This window comes from Piliocolobus tephrosceles, chromosome 9 (genome assembly GCF_002776525.5).
Source record: "Piliocolobus tephrosceles isolate RC106 chromosome 9, ASM277652v3, whole genome shotgun sequence".
NCBI lineage: Eukaryota > Metazoa > Chordata > Mammalia > Primates > Cercopithecidae > Piliocolobus > Piliocolobus tephrosceles.
Window position 1 is genome coordinate 98917119 of NC_045442.1, and position 14214 is coordinate 98931332.

The window sequence follows — 14214 nt, forward strand, 5'->3', positions numbered from 1 at the left end:
AATAAAATAAAATAAAATAAAATAAAATAAAATAAAATAAAATAAAACAAAACCAAGCAGAAATTCTAGAACAAAAAAAAATCATTGAAGGAAATATTGAATACATTCAAAACTTCAAGTATAGACTAAATAGAAGAGAAAAATCTCAGAACTTGAAGAAAGGTCTTTTGAAATAACCCAGTCAGATAAAAATAAAGATAAAAGAATAGAAGAGAATGAACAATGCTTTGAGATGTCTAGGACTACATAAAGCTATAGAACTTATGCATTATTGGTATTCATGAGGAAGGAAGAGCAATCAACAAATTTAGAAAACAATTTAAGGAAACAATTGCTGAGAACTTCCTATCCCAAGGCAAATACATTGCAAAAAGGAGTCACCACAGCATATATATTCAGAATGTCTAAAGTCAGTGAAAGAAAGTTTTTTAAAGTTAGAAAAAGAAAATCAGCTGGTGACCTACAAAAGAAACCACATCTGACTAACAGAAGACTTACGGGCCAGAAGAAAATAAGATGGCATTTTCAAAGTGCTGAGAGAAAAAAAAAAGAAATCTGTCAGTCAAGAATGTTATATTCTGCCAGAATAAACTTTGTAAGTCAAGAAAAAATAGTCTGTCCCACATAAACAAATACTTAGAAAATTTTTGGTGATTAGACTGGTCCTGCCGAAAATGCTGAGAGTCCTTAGACACGGGAATGAAAGGTTGATAATCACCACTATGAAAACATATAGAAATATAAAATTTAGCTTTTATAAAATAATCACCCAAAGGAGAAAAATAAAGGAATCAAATGGAATCACAACAGAATTTCATCAAACCACAAAGACAAAAAGAGAAGAAAATAAAAAAATTTAAAACAACTTGAAAATAATTAAAAATATGACAAGAACAAAGCCTCCTATATCAATATTAACCTTTAATACAAGAGGTTAAATGCCCCATTTAAAAGATAGAGATTGGCAGAATGGATTTAAAAATATGATCAAATTACATTCTTCCTATAAGAAACTCACCTTACCTATAAAGACACATATAGCCTAAAGTAAAGGGGTAAAAAATATATTCCATGCAAATGGAAACCTAAAGGGAACACAAGTGACTATGGTTAAATCAGATAACACAGACTTTAGATCAAAAACAATAATAAAAGACAAAGAAATACATTATATAATGATAAAGAGATCAATTCAGCAAAGGATATAACAATTCTAAATACATGGGCACCCAACATCAAAACACCCAGCAATACAATAACAGAGGAGGATGTCAACATCACACTCATAGCACTAGACAGATCATTTAAAAAAGAAACACTGGACTTAAACTGGATTTTAGACCAAATGGATTTAATAGACATTTACAGAACACTCTACCAAGCAATTACAAAATATGCATTAGTTTGATAAGCAGATAGAACATTCTCCAAGGTAGACCATGTTAAAGCAAAGCCACAAAACAAGTTTTAACAAATTTTCAAAAATCGAAATCATATCAAGTGTCTTCTCAGACTACAGTGGAATAAAGTTAGAAATCAATACCAAGAGAAACTTCAGAAACGATACAAATACATGGTAATTTAAATAGTATGCTTCTGAATGATCACTGGGTCAATGAAAAAATTAAGATATAAATTTTAAAATTTTATTAAATGAATGAAAATGAAAACACAACATACCAAAACCTGTGAGATACAGCAAAAGCAGTGCTAAGAGGGGTTTATAGCATTAAAGCCTACAACAAAAAACTAGAAAGACCACGAATTAATAACTTTACATCACACTTCAAAAAGCTGGAGAAAAAAATAAACCAAACCCAAAGTTAACAGAAAAAACCAAATATCAAATACCAAATATCAAAGAAGAACCAAATGAAATAGAAAACAAAATAAAATACAAATCATCAATGAAACAAAAAGTTGGTTCTTTGAAAGGGTAAAGAAAATTGAGAAACAACTAAGTAGACTAACCAAGTAAAGAAGAGACAAGATCTCAATAAAAGCAACCAGAAATGAAAAAAGAGATATTATAATTGATTTCACAGAAATACAAGATATCATTAGTGACTATTATGAACAACTCTACACTCACAAACTAGAAAACCTAGAGGAAATAAATAAATTTCTGGAAACATACAAACACCCAAGATTGAACCAGAAAAAGCTAAAACTCTCGAACAGACCAATAATAAGTATCAAATCAATAAACAAAATACATCACATAAATATTATCAAGGACAAAAACCATATACTCGTTTCAATAGGCACAGAAAAAGCATTCCATAAAATTCAGCATCCCTTCGTGATAAAAATCCTCAACAAACTAGGCATAGAAAGAGCATACTTTAACATAATAAAGGTAATATTAGACAAATTCACAGCAAACATCTTACTTAATGAGGAAAAGGTGAAAGCATTCCCTCCAAGAACTGGAAGAAGACAAGAATGCCCACTTTTACCACTCTTATTTAACATAATTCTAGAAGTCCTCACCAGAGCAATCAGGCAAGATAAAACAAAAAGGCACCGAAATTAGAAATGAGGAATCAAATTATCCCTGTTCACTGATTATCAGATCTTATATCTAGAAAATCCTAAAGAATTCACCAAAATAAAACCCTCTTACATTTGATAAATCAATTCAGAAAAGTTTCAGTATGCAAAATTAATGTACAGAAATAGAAGCATTTCTACACACTGATAATGACTTAGTCAAGGACAAAATCAAGAAGGCAATTCCATTTATAATAGCTATAAAAATGAAATAAAATATCTAGGAATATTTAACCAAGGAGAAAAAATATCTCTATAAGGAGAACTATAACATACTAATGAAAGAAATCAAAGACGACCCAAACAAATGGAAAAACATCCCATACTCATGGATTGAAGGAAACAGTATTATTGAAATGACCATACTACCCAAAGTAATCAGCAGATTGAACACAACCTCTATCAAATTATCATCATTTTTCATAGAATTTGAGAAAATAATCCTAAAATTCATATGGAATCAAAAAAGGAGTCCAAATAGCCAAAGCAATCTTAAGCAAAAAGAACATAGCTGGAGGCATCCCATTACCTGACTTCAAATTATACTATAAGGCTAGACTAAGCAAAACAACATGGTGCTGGTATAAAAATAGACACATAGATCAGTGGAACAGAATAAAGAACGATATACCTGCAATCAACTGATTGTTGACCAATTCAACAAAAGTTTACACTGAGGAAAAGATATCCTAATTCAATAAACAGTGTTGGGAAAATTGGATTGCTATATACAGAAGAAATAATTGGACCCATAATTCTCACCATATAAAAAAATTAACTCAAGATGGATTAAAGACCTAAACTAAGACCTGACATTATAAATATTCTAGAAGAAAACTAGGAAAAACTCTTCTGGACATTGACTTAAGCAGAGAATTTATGAACAAGTCCTCAAAGCAAATGCAACAAAACTGAAAATAGACAAATGGGACTTAATTAAGCCACAAAGCTTCTGTACAGCAAAGGAGACAATCAATGGAGTAAACAGACAACCTATAGAATGAGAAAAAATATTTGTAAATTATGCATCCAACAAAGGGCTAATATCCAGAATCACAAAGAACTCAAACAGCTTAACAAAGAAAAAAAAAAAAAAAAAAAAAACATTTAAAAGGTGAGCAAGGGAAATGTTGAACAAAGATTTTTCAAAAGAAGACACAGAAGCAGTCAACAAACTATGAAAGAAGGTCCAAACTTACAAATCATGAGAGAAATGCAAATAAAAAACACAATGAGATATCATTTCACACCAGTCAGAATGGCTGATATTAAAAAGGCAAAACACAACAGATGTTGGCAAGGATTCAGAGAAAAAGGAACACTATACACTGTTGGTGGGAATGTAAATTAGTACAACCTTTATGGAAAATAGCATGGCAATTTCTCAATGAAGTAAAAATAGAAATAACATTTGATCTAGCCATCCCACTATTGGATATATACCCAAAGGGAAAAATCATTATACACAAAGATAACTGCACCTGTATGTTTATCCTAGAACTATCCATAATAGCAAAGATATGGAATCAACAACTTGTGTCCATCAACAGAGAAATGGATAAAGAAAATGTGGTGTATGTGGAGGTGGTGGTGGGTGGGTGTAGGTATGTGTATACACACACACTATGGAATACTATTTATTCTATTCTATTCCATAGTTTATAAACACTATTTATGAAATCATGTTTTTGCAGCAACATGGATTATACTAAGTGAAATAACTAAGAAATGGAAATCAAAAACTTCATGTTCTCACTTATAAGTGGAGCTAAACTGTAGGTATAATGGACACACAGAGTGGAAAAATAGAAAGCAGCAGTGGGTGGAATAGATCAAACTCCTTGGCCTCCCTAAGGACATGTGCAGGTGCTGATGGCAGAAGGTGGGTGGTTCCACCCTCAGTTTCCCCAGTGGTGTGTGTGAGTACCAGCTGTGGAAAGCAGAATGAGTCAATCCAGAGGTTTTGCTGGAGACTAAAAAATGTGGGAGGGTTGAAAAATTACCTATTCGGTACAATGTTCAGTATTTAGGTGAGGGGTACACTAAATGCCCAGATTTCAACACTATGAAATATATGCATGTAAGAAATCTGTACGTGTTGACACTATGAAGAAACTAAATAAACTAATGGGCAAAATAACCAGCTAGCTTCATAATGACAGGATCAAATTCACATATAACAATAGTAACCTTAAATGTAAACAGGCTGAATGCCCCAATTAAAAGACACAGACTGGCAAGTTGGATAAAGAGTCAATACCCATTGCTGTGCTGTATTCAGGAGACTCATCTCATGTGCAAAGACACACATAAGCTAAAAATAAAGGGATGGAGGAAGATTTACCAAGCAAATGGAAAACAAAAAATAAACAAACAAACAAAAACAAAAAACCAGGAGTTGCAATCCTAGTCTCTGATAAAACAGGCTTTAAACCAACAAAGATCAAAAGAGACAAAGAAGGGCATTACATAATGGTAAAGGGATCAATGCAACAAGATGAGCTAACTATCCTAAATATATATGCACCCAATACAGAAGCACCCAGATTCATAAAGAAACTTCTTAAAGACCTACAAAGAGACTTAGACTCCCACACAATAATACTGGGAGACTTTACACCCTACTGTCAATATTAGATCAATGAGACAGAAAATTAACAAGGATATTCAGGACTTGAACTCAGCTCTGGACCTAATAAGCATCTACAGAAGCAGACCTAATAAACATCTACAGAACTCTTCACTCAAAATCAACAGAATATACATTCTTCTCAGTACCACATTGCACTTATTCTAAAATTGACCACATAATTGGAAGTAAAACACTCAGCAAATGCAAAAGAATGGAAATCACCACAATGCAATCAAATTAGAAGTCAGGATTAAGAAACTCACTCAAAACTGCACAACTACATGGAAACTGAACAACCTGCTCCTGTGTGACTACTGGGTAAAAAACAAAATTAAGGAAGAAATAAATAAGTTCTTTGAAACAAGTGAGAAGAAAGACACAGCATACCAGAATCTCTGGGACACAGCTAAGCCAGTGTTTAGGGGGAAATTTATAGCACTAAATGCCCACATGAGAAAGCAGGAAAGATATAATATCAACACTCTAACATCACAATTAAAAGAACTAGAGAAGCAAGAGCAAACAAATTCAAAAGCTAGCAGAAGACAAGAAATTACTAAGATCAGAGCAAAACTGAAGGTGATAGAGACACAAAAATCCTTCAAAAAATCAGTGAATCCAGGAGCTAGTTTTTTGAAAAGAATAACAAAATAGATTGCTAGCCAGACTAATAAAGAAGAAAAGAGAAAAGAATCAAATAGACACAATAAAAAATGATAAAGGGGATATCACCACTGATTCCACAGAAATAAAAACTACCCTCAGAGAATACTATAAATACGCCTAGGCAAATGAAATAGAAAATCTAGAATAAATGGATAAATTCCTGGACACATACACCTATCCAAGACTAAAACAGAAAAAAATAGAATCCCTGAATAGACCAATAACAAGTTCTGAAATTGAGGCAGTAATTAATAGCCTACCAACCACAAATGTTCAGGACCAGACAAACAGTTTCACAGCCAAATTCTACCAGAGGTACAAAGAGGAGTTGGTACCACTACTTCTACAACTATTCCAAATAATAGAAAAAGAGGACCTCCTCCCTAACTCATTTTAGGAGGTCAGCATCATCCTGATACCAAGACCTGGCAGAGACACAACAAAAAAAGAAAAGTTCAGGCCAATATCCCTCATGAACATCGATGCAAAAATTCTCAATAAAATATTGGCAAACTGAATCCAGCAGCACATTAAAAAGCTTATCCACCATGATCAAGTCAGCTTCATCCCTGGGACTCAAGGCTGTTGCAACATATGCAAATCACGTAATCCATGATTACGTAATCCATCACGTAAACAGAACCAGTGACAAAAACCATGATTATCTCAATAGATGTAGAAAAAGTCTTCAAGAAAATTCAACACCCCTTCATGCTAAAAACACTCAATAAACTAGGTATGAATGAAATGTATCTCAAAATAATAAAAGCTATTTATGAAAAACCCACAGCCAATATCATACTGAACGGGCAAAAACTGAAAGCATTCCCTTTGCAAATCAGCACAACACAAGGATGCCCTCTCTCACCACTCCTGTTCAACATAGTATTGGAAGTTCTGGCCAAGGCAAATAGGGAAGAGAAAAAAATGAAGGGTATTCAAATAGGATGAGAGGAAGTCAAATTGTCTCTGTTTGCAGATGACATGATTATGTATTTAGAAAATCCCATTGTCTCAGCCCCAAAATTTCTTAAGATGATAAGCAACTTCAGCAAAGTCTTAGGATAAAAAATCAATGCGCAAAAATCACAAGTTTTCCTGTACACCAAGAATAGACAGAGAGCCAAATCATGAGTGAACTCCCATTCACAATTGCTACAAAGAGAATAAAATACCTAGGAATACAACTTACAAGGGATGTGAAAGACCTCTTGAAGGAGAACTGCAAACTACTGCTCAAGGAAATAAGAGTGGACACAAACAAATGGAAAAACATTCCATGCTTATGGATAGGAAGAATCAATATTGTGAAAATGGCCATGTTGTCTAAAGTAATTTATAGATTCAATGCTATTCCCATCAAGCTACCATTGACTTTCTTCAGAGAATTACAAACAAATACTTCAAATTTCATATAAAACAAAAAAGAGGCTGTATAGCCAAGACAATCCTAAGCAAAAAGATCAAAGATGGAGGCATCATGCTACCTGACTTCAAACTATACTACAAGGCTACAGTAACCAAAACAGCATGGTACTGGTGCCAAAACAGATATATAGATCAATGGAACAGAACAGAGGCCTCGGAAATAATGCCACACATGTAAACCATCTGATCTTTGACAAACCTGACAAAAACAAGAAATGGGGAAAGGATTCCCTATTTAATAAATGGTGTTGGGAAAGGTGGCTAGCCACATGCCTTCCTTACACCTTATACAAAAATTAACTCAAGATGGATTAAAGACTTAAATGTAAGACCTAAAACCATAAAATCCCTAGAAGAAAACCTAGGCAACACCATTCAGGACATAGGCATGGGCAAGGACTTCATGACTAAAACACCAAAAGCAATGGCAACAAAAGCCAAAATTGACAAATAAGATCTAATTAAACTAAAGAGCTTCTGCACAGCAAAAGAAACTATCATCAGAGTGAACAGGCAACCTACAGAATGGGAGAATATTTTTGCAATCTATCCATCTGACAAAGGGTTAATATCCAGAATCTACAAAGAACTTAAACAAATTTACAAGAAAAAAATCAAACAACCCCATCAAAAAGTGGGCAAAGGATATGAACAGACACTTTTCTTTTTTTTTTTTTTTTTTTTGAGACGGAGTCTCGCTCTGTCGCCCAGGCTGGAGTGCAGTGGCCGGATCTCAGCTCACTGAAAGCTCCGCCTCCCGGGTTCCCGCCATTCTCCCACCTCAGCCTCCCGAGTAGCTGGGACTACAGGTGCCCGCCACCTCGCCCGGCTAGTTTTTTTTTGTATTTTTTTAGTAGAGACGGGGTTTCACCGTGTTAGCCAGGATGGTCTCGATCTCCTGACCTTGTGATCCGCCCGTCTCGGCCTCCCAAAGTGCTGGGATTACAGGCTTGAGCCACCGGACACTTTTCAAAAGAAGATATTTATGTGGCCAACAAAGTGCAAAAAAAGCTCATCATCACTGGTCATTAGAGAAATGCAAATCAAAACCACAATGAGATACCATCTCATGCCAGTTAGAATGGCAATCATTAAAAAGTCAGGAAACAACAGATACTGGAGAGCATGTAGATAAATAGGAAGACTTTTTTATGCTGTTGGTGGGAGTGTCAATTAGTTCAACCATTGTGGAAGACAGTGTGGTGATTCCTCAAGGATCTAGAACTAGAAATACCATTTGACCCAGCAATCCCATTACTGGGTATATACTCAAAGGATTATAAGTCATTTTACTATAAAGACACATGCACACGTATGTTTGTTGTGGCACTATTCACAGTAGCAAAGACTTGGAGCCAACCAAAATGCCCATCAATGATACACTGGATAAAGAAAATGTGGCACATATACACCATGGAACACTATGCAGCCATAAAAAAGGATGAGTTCACGTCCTTTGCAGCTACATGGATGAAGCTGGAAACCACTATTCTCAGCAAACTAACACAGGAACAGAAAACCAAACACCGCATGTTCTCACTCACAAGTGGGAGTTGAACAATGAGAACATACAGGCTCAGGGAGGGGAACATCACATACCTGGGCCTGTTGTAGGGGTAGAGGGCAAGGGGAGGGACAGTATTAGGAGAAATACCTAATGTAGATGATGGGCTGATGGGTGCAGCAAACCACTATGGCACATGTATATCTATGTAACAAACCTGCACATTCTGCACATGTATCCCAGAACTTTAAGTATAATAAAAAATAATAATAACAATAAAGAAATCTGGGGCTAGGCGTGGTGGCTCACGCCTGTAATCCCAGCACTTTGGGAGGCTGAGGTGGGTGGATCACGAGGTCAGGAGATCGAGACCATCCTGGCTAACACAGTGAAACCCCGTCTCTACTAAAATTACAAAAAATTAGCCGGGCGAGGTGGCGGGCACCTGTAGTCCCAGCTACTCAGCAGGCTGAGGCAGGAGAATGGCATGAACCTGGGAGGCAGAGCTTGCAGTGAGCTGAGATCATGCCACTGCACTCCAGCCTGGGCAACAGAGCAAGACTCCATCTCAAAATAAATAAATAAATAAATAAATAAATAAATAAATAAATAAATAAATAAATAAATAAATCTGCATATGTACCCCCTAAATATATTTTAAAAGTTTAAAAAGCACACACACACACACACACACTCACACATACACATACACACACAAAAATATGCTATCTCACTCCATCTCCCCTAAGATATGAAACATCTCTTTGTTCAGCATATCTGCACTGTATACACAACTCAGCCATTACTCACTTAGTAGCCATCTCATTTACCAGGTCAACTGCCTCAGAAAACTTACAATCATGGCAGAAGTTGAATACGGAACAGGCCCATCACATGCCAGAGTAGGAGCGAGAGATGGGGGGATGGGAGATGCCACACACTTTTAAATAACCAGATCTTGCGAGAACTCACTCACTATCACAAGGATATACCAAGAGGATGGTGTTAAATCATTTATAGGAAAATTTCCCCATTATACTGTCACCTTCCACCATGCCCCACCCCCAACACTGGGGATTACAATTCAACATGAGATTTTGGTGGGGACGCAGATCCAAACCGTATTAGCCCTTGCATATCAATAGTAACCTTGAATATAAATGAGTTCTCCACTTAAAAGCTATAGACTAACTGAATGGATTTTTTTTTAAATGACCCAAGTATACGTAGCCTTTGGAAATTCAAAGTGAAGGGATAGAATTTAAAAATTCTATGCAAACCAAAACCAAAGCAAGCAAGAACAGCTATATCTGTATCAGATAAAAAAGACTCTAAGTCAAAACAGTAAAAAGTGACAAAGAAGATCGTTACATAATAATAACAGGATCAACTCAGCCAGAGGATATAACAATTCCAAATATATATGCAAACAACATCAAAGAACCCAGATATTTATAGTAAATATTACTAGATTTAAAGGTAAAGATCAACTCTAATGCTATAATAGTGGGAAACATCAGCACAGCAGCATTAGACAGGTCATCTAGACAGAAAATAAACAAAGAAACATCAGACTTAAATTGCAATGTAGACTAAGTAGATGTAACAGACCTCTAAAGACCATTTTACCCAACAGCTACAGAATATACATTCTTCTCACCAGGACATAGAACATTTTCCAGGACAGATAGTATCTTAGGCTACAAAACCAGCCTCACCAAATTTTTAAAATACAAAATTATATCAAGTATCTTCTAAAATCACAATGGAACACTAGAAACTAATAGCAAGAGGATCTTTGGAAACTACAAATACATAGAAGTTAAACAACATGCTCCTGAACAACCATTGGATCAATGAAGAAACTAAGATGGGAATCAAGGCATGACAGGCATGGTGGCTCATGTCAGTAATCCCAGCAGTTTGGAAGGCTGAGGCGGGAGGATCACTTGAGGCCAGGAGTTCGAGACCAGCCTGGCAAACATGGCGAAACCCCATCTCTACTAAAAATACAAAAATTAGCTGGGCATAGTGGTGCAGGCCTGTAGTCCCGGCTACTCAGGTGACTGAGGCAAGAGAATTGCTTGAGCCTAGGAGGCAGAGGTTGCAGTAAGCCTAGATCACACCATTGTACACCGCCTGGGCAACAGAGCAAGACTCTGTCTCAAAAACATAAAAAATAAAAAATAAAAAATGATGGAAGTCAGAAAGTCAAAAAAATTCTTAAAACAATAGAAATTGAAATACAACATATTAAAACTATGGAATGTAACAAAAGCAGTACTAAGAGGAAAGTTTAATAAGATGGAAGTCAAAAAAATTCATAAAACAATAGAAATTGAAACACAATATATTAAAACTATGGAATGTAATAAAAGCAGTACTAAAAGGAAAGTTTATAGCAATAAATGCCTACATCAAAAAAGCAGAAAGATCTCAAATAAACAGCTCAAATAAAATACTATACCTCAAGGAACTAGAAAAGGAGGAACAAACTGAACCAAAAATTTGTAGAAGAAAGAAATAAAGATCAGAGCAGAACTAAAACACAGATACTAAAAACAATATAAAGGACAAAAAAAAGTTGGATTTTTTTAAAGCTAAACAAAACTGATGAACTGTTAGCTGGACTAAGCAAGAAAAAAAGAGAGAACACCCAAATGAAATCAGAAATGAAAAAAGACACATTACAATAATTACCAGAGAAATACAAAAGATCATCAGAGACTACTATGAAAAACTATATGCTAACAAATTGTAAAATGTGGAAGAGATGAATAAATGCCTGGACACATACAACCTACCAAATTGAACAATGTCTGTTAAAAAGTCTTAACAGATCAAATGAGTAATAAAATTAAATCAGTAATAAAAATTCAACAACAACAAAAAAGTCCAGGACCAGATGGCTCTACTGCTGTATTCTACAAAACTCATAAAGAGAAACTAATACCAATTCTTCTCAAACTATTCCATAAAATTGAAGAGAAAATTCTTCCTAACTCACTTTATGAAGGCCTTGATATCAAAACCAGACAAAGATACAACAAAAAAGAAAACTACAGGCCAAAACCCCTGATGAAAATTGATGCAAAAAGCCTCAACAAAATAATAGCAAACCAAATTCAAAAAACATTTAAAAAGTTCATTCACCATGATCAAGTGGGATACACCTCAGGGACATAAAGATGATTCAGTGTCCACAAATCAATAAATGTGATACATTACATAAAGAGAATCAAGGACAGAAACCACTGATTATCTCAATAGATACTGAAAAAACTTTTGATAAAATTTAAAATCATTTCATCATAAAAACTCTCAACATATTGTGTATAGAAGAAACATACCTTAACACAATAAATGCTACATATGACAAACCCACAGCTAACATTATACTGAATGGGGAAAAGTTGAAACCTTTTCCTCTAAGATTTAAAATAGGACAAGGATGCCCACTTTCACAACTCTTATTAACATAGTATTAGAAGTCATAATGTGTTAGGCCATTGTTGCATTGCTATAAAGAAATATCTAAGACTGGATAATTTATAAGGAAAAGAAGTTTAATTGGCTCACAGTTCTGCAAACCATACAGGAAGCATGGCACCAGGTATCTGCTCAGCTTCTCATGAGGCCTTGGGCTGCTTACGATCACGGCAGAGGGCAAAGGGGGAGCTAGTGTCTCCCATGGAGAAAGGAGGAGCAAGACGGGTCAGGGGAGATGCCACATACTTTTAAACAACCAGATCTCGTGAGATGTCACTATTGTAAGAACAGCACCAAGCCACGGGGGATCTGCCCCCATAATCCAATCACCTCCCACCAGGCCCCATCTCCAACACTGGGGTTTACGTTTAAACATGATGTTTGGGTGGAACAGATATCCAAACTATATCATTCTGCATCTGGCTCCCAAAATCTCATATCCTTCACACATTTCGGAATACAATCATCTCTTCTCAATAGCCCCCAAAGTCTTAACTCATTCCAGCATTAACTCAAAAGTCCCAAGTCCAAACTCTCATCTGAGACTCAAGCCAATTTCCTTCTATCTACAAACCTGTAAAATCAAAGTCACTTTATTTATTTCTAGATACAGTACAGGCATTGGGTAAACATTTCTGTTCCTAAAGGGAGAAGTTGGCCAAAAGAGAGGGACAACAGGCCCCATATAAATCTGAAACACATTAGGGCAGTTATTAAATCTTAAAGCTCCAAAATAATCTCCTTTGACTCCATGTTCCAAATCCAGGGCATACTGGTACAAGAGGTGGGCTCCCAAAACCCTGGGCAGCTCTGCCCCTATGGCTGTTTGGTGTAAAGCCCCCACAGCTGCTCTTACAGGTTGGAGTTGAGTACCTGCAGTTTTTCCAGGCACAGGGTTCAAGTTGCCAGTGGATCTACCATTGTGGGGGTCTGGAGGATAGTGCCCCCCTTCCCATAGCTCCACTAGGCAGTACCCTGTTGGGGACTCTGTGTGGGGCCTCCAGTCCCTCTTTTCCCCTTAGCACTGCTCTAGTAGAGGTTCTCTGTGAGGGCTCTGCCCTTGCATTCTGCCTAGGCACCCAAGATTTCTCATACATTCTCTGAAACCTAGGCAGAGGCTGCCAAGCCTCCTTTACTCTTGTACTTTGTTCACCTACAGGCTTAACACCATGTAGAAACCACCAAAGCTTATGGCTTGTACCCTCTGAAGCAGTGACCTGAGCTGTATCTGGGGCCCTTTGCACCAAGGCTGGAGCTGAAGCAGCCCAGATACAAAGAGCAGTATCCAAAGGCTGCACAGGGCAGCAGGGCCATGGGCCTGGCATTCTTTCCTATTAAGCTGCTGGGCATGTGATGGGATGGGCTGCTATGAATATCTCTGAAATCCCTTCAAGGCCTTTTCCCCATTGTCTTGGCTGTGAGCACCTGGCTCCCTTTTTGCTATGCAAATCTCTCTAGCAAGTGGTTACTCTGCTTGGATTCTTCTCCTGAAAACAGATTTTTCTCTTCTTTTCTATATGGCCAGGCTGTAAATTTTCCAAAGTTTTATTCTCTGCTTCCCTTTTAAATATAACTTGGAATTTTAAGTCATTTCCTTGCTCCTGTATCTGAGTTAGGTTGCTAGAAGCAGCCAGGCTATGTCTTAAATGATTTCCTGCTTAGAAATTTCTTCTGCCAGATACCCTAAGTCTAAACTTCCACAAATCCCTAGGGTGTGAACAAAATACAGCCAAAGTCTTTGCTAGGGCATAATAAGGGTGATCTTTGCGCTACTTTCCAATAAGTTCCTCATTTGCATCTTGAGACCTCCTCAGCCTGGACTTCACTGTCCATATCACCAACAGCATTTTGGTCACAATCATTTAACCAGTCTCTACAAAGTTCCAAACTTTCTCTCATCCTCTTGTTCTTCTTCTGAGCGCTCCAAATTTTTTCAACCTCT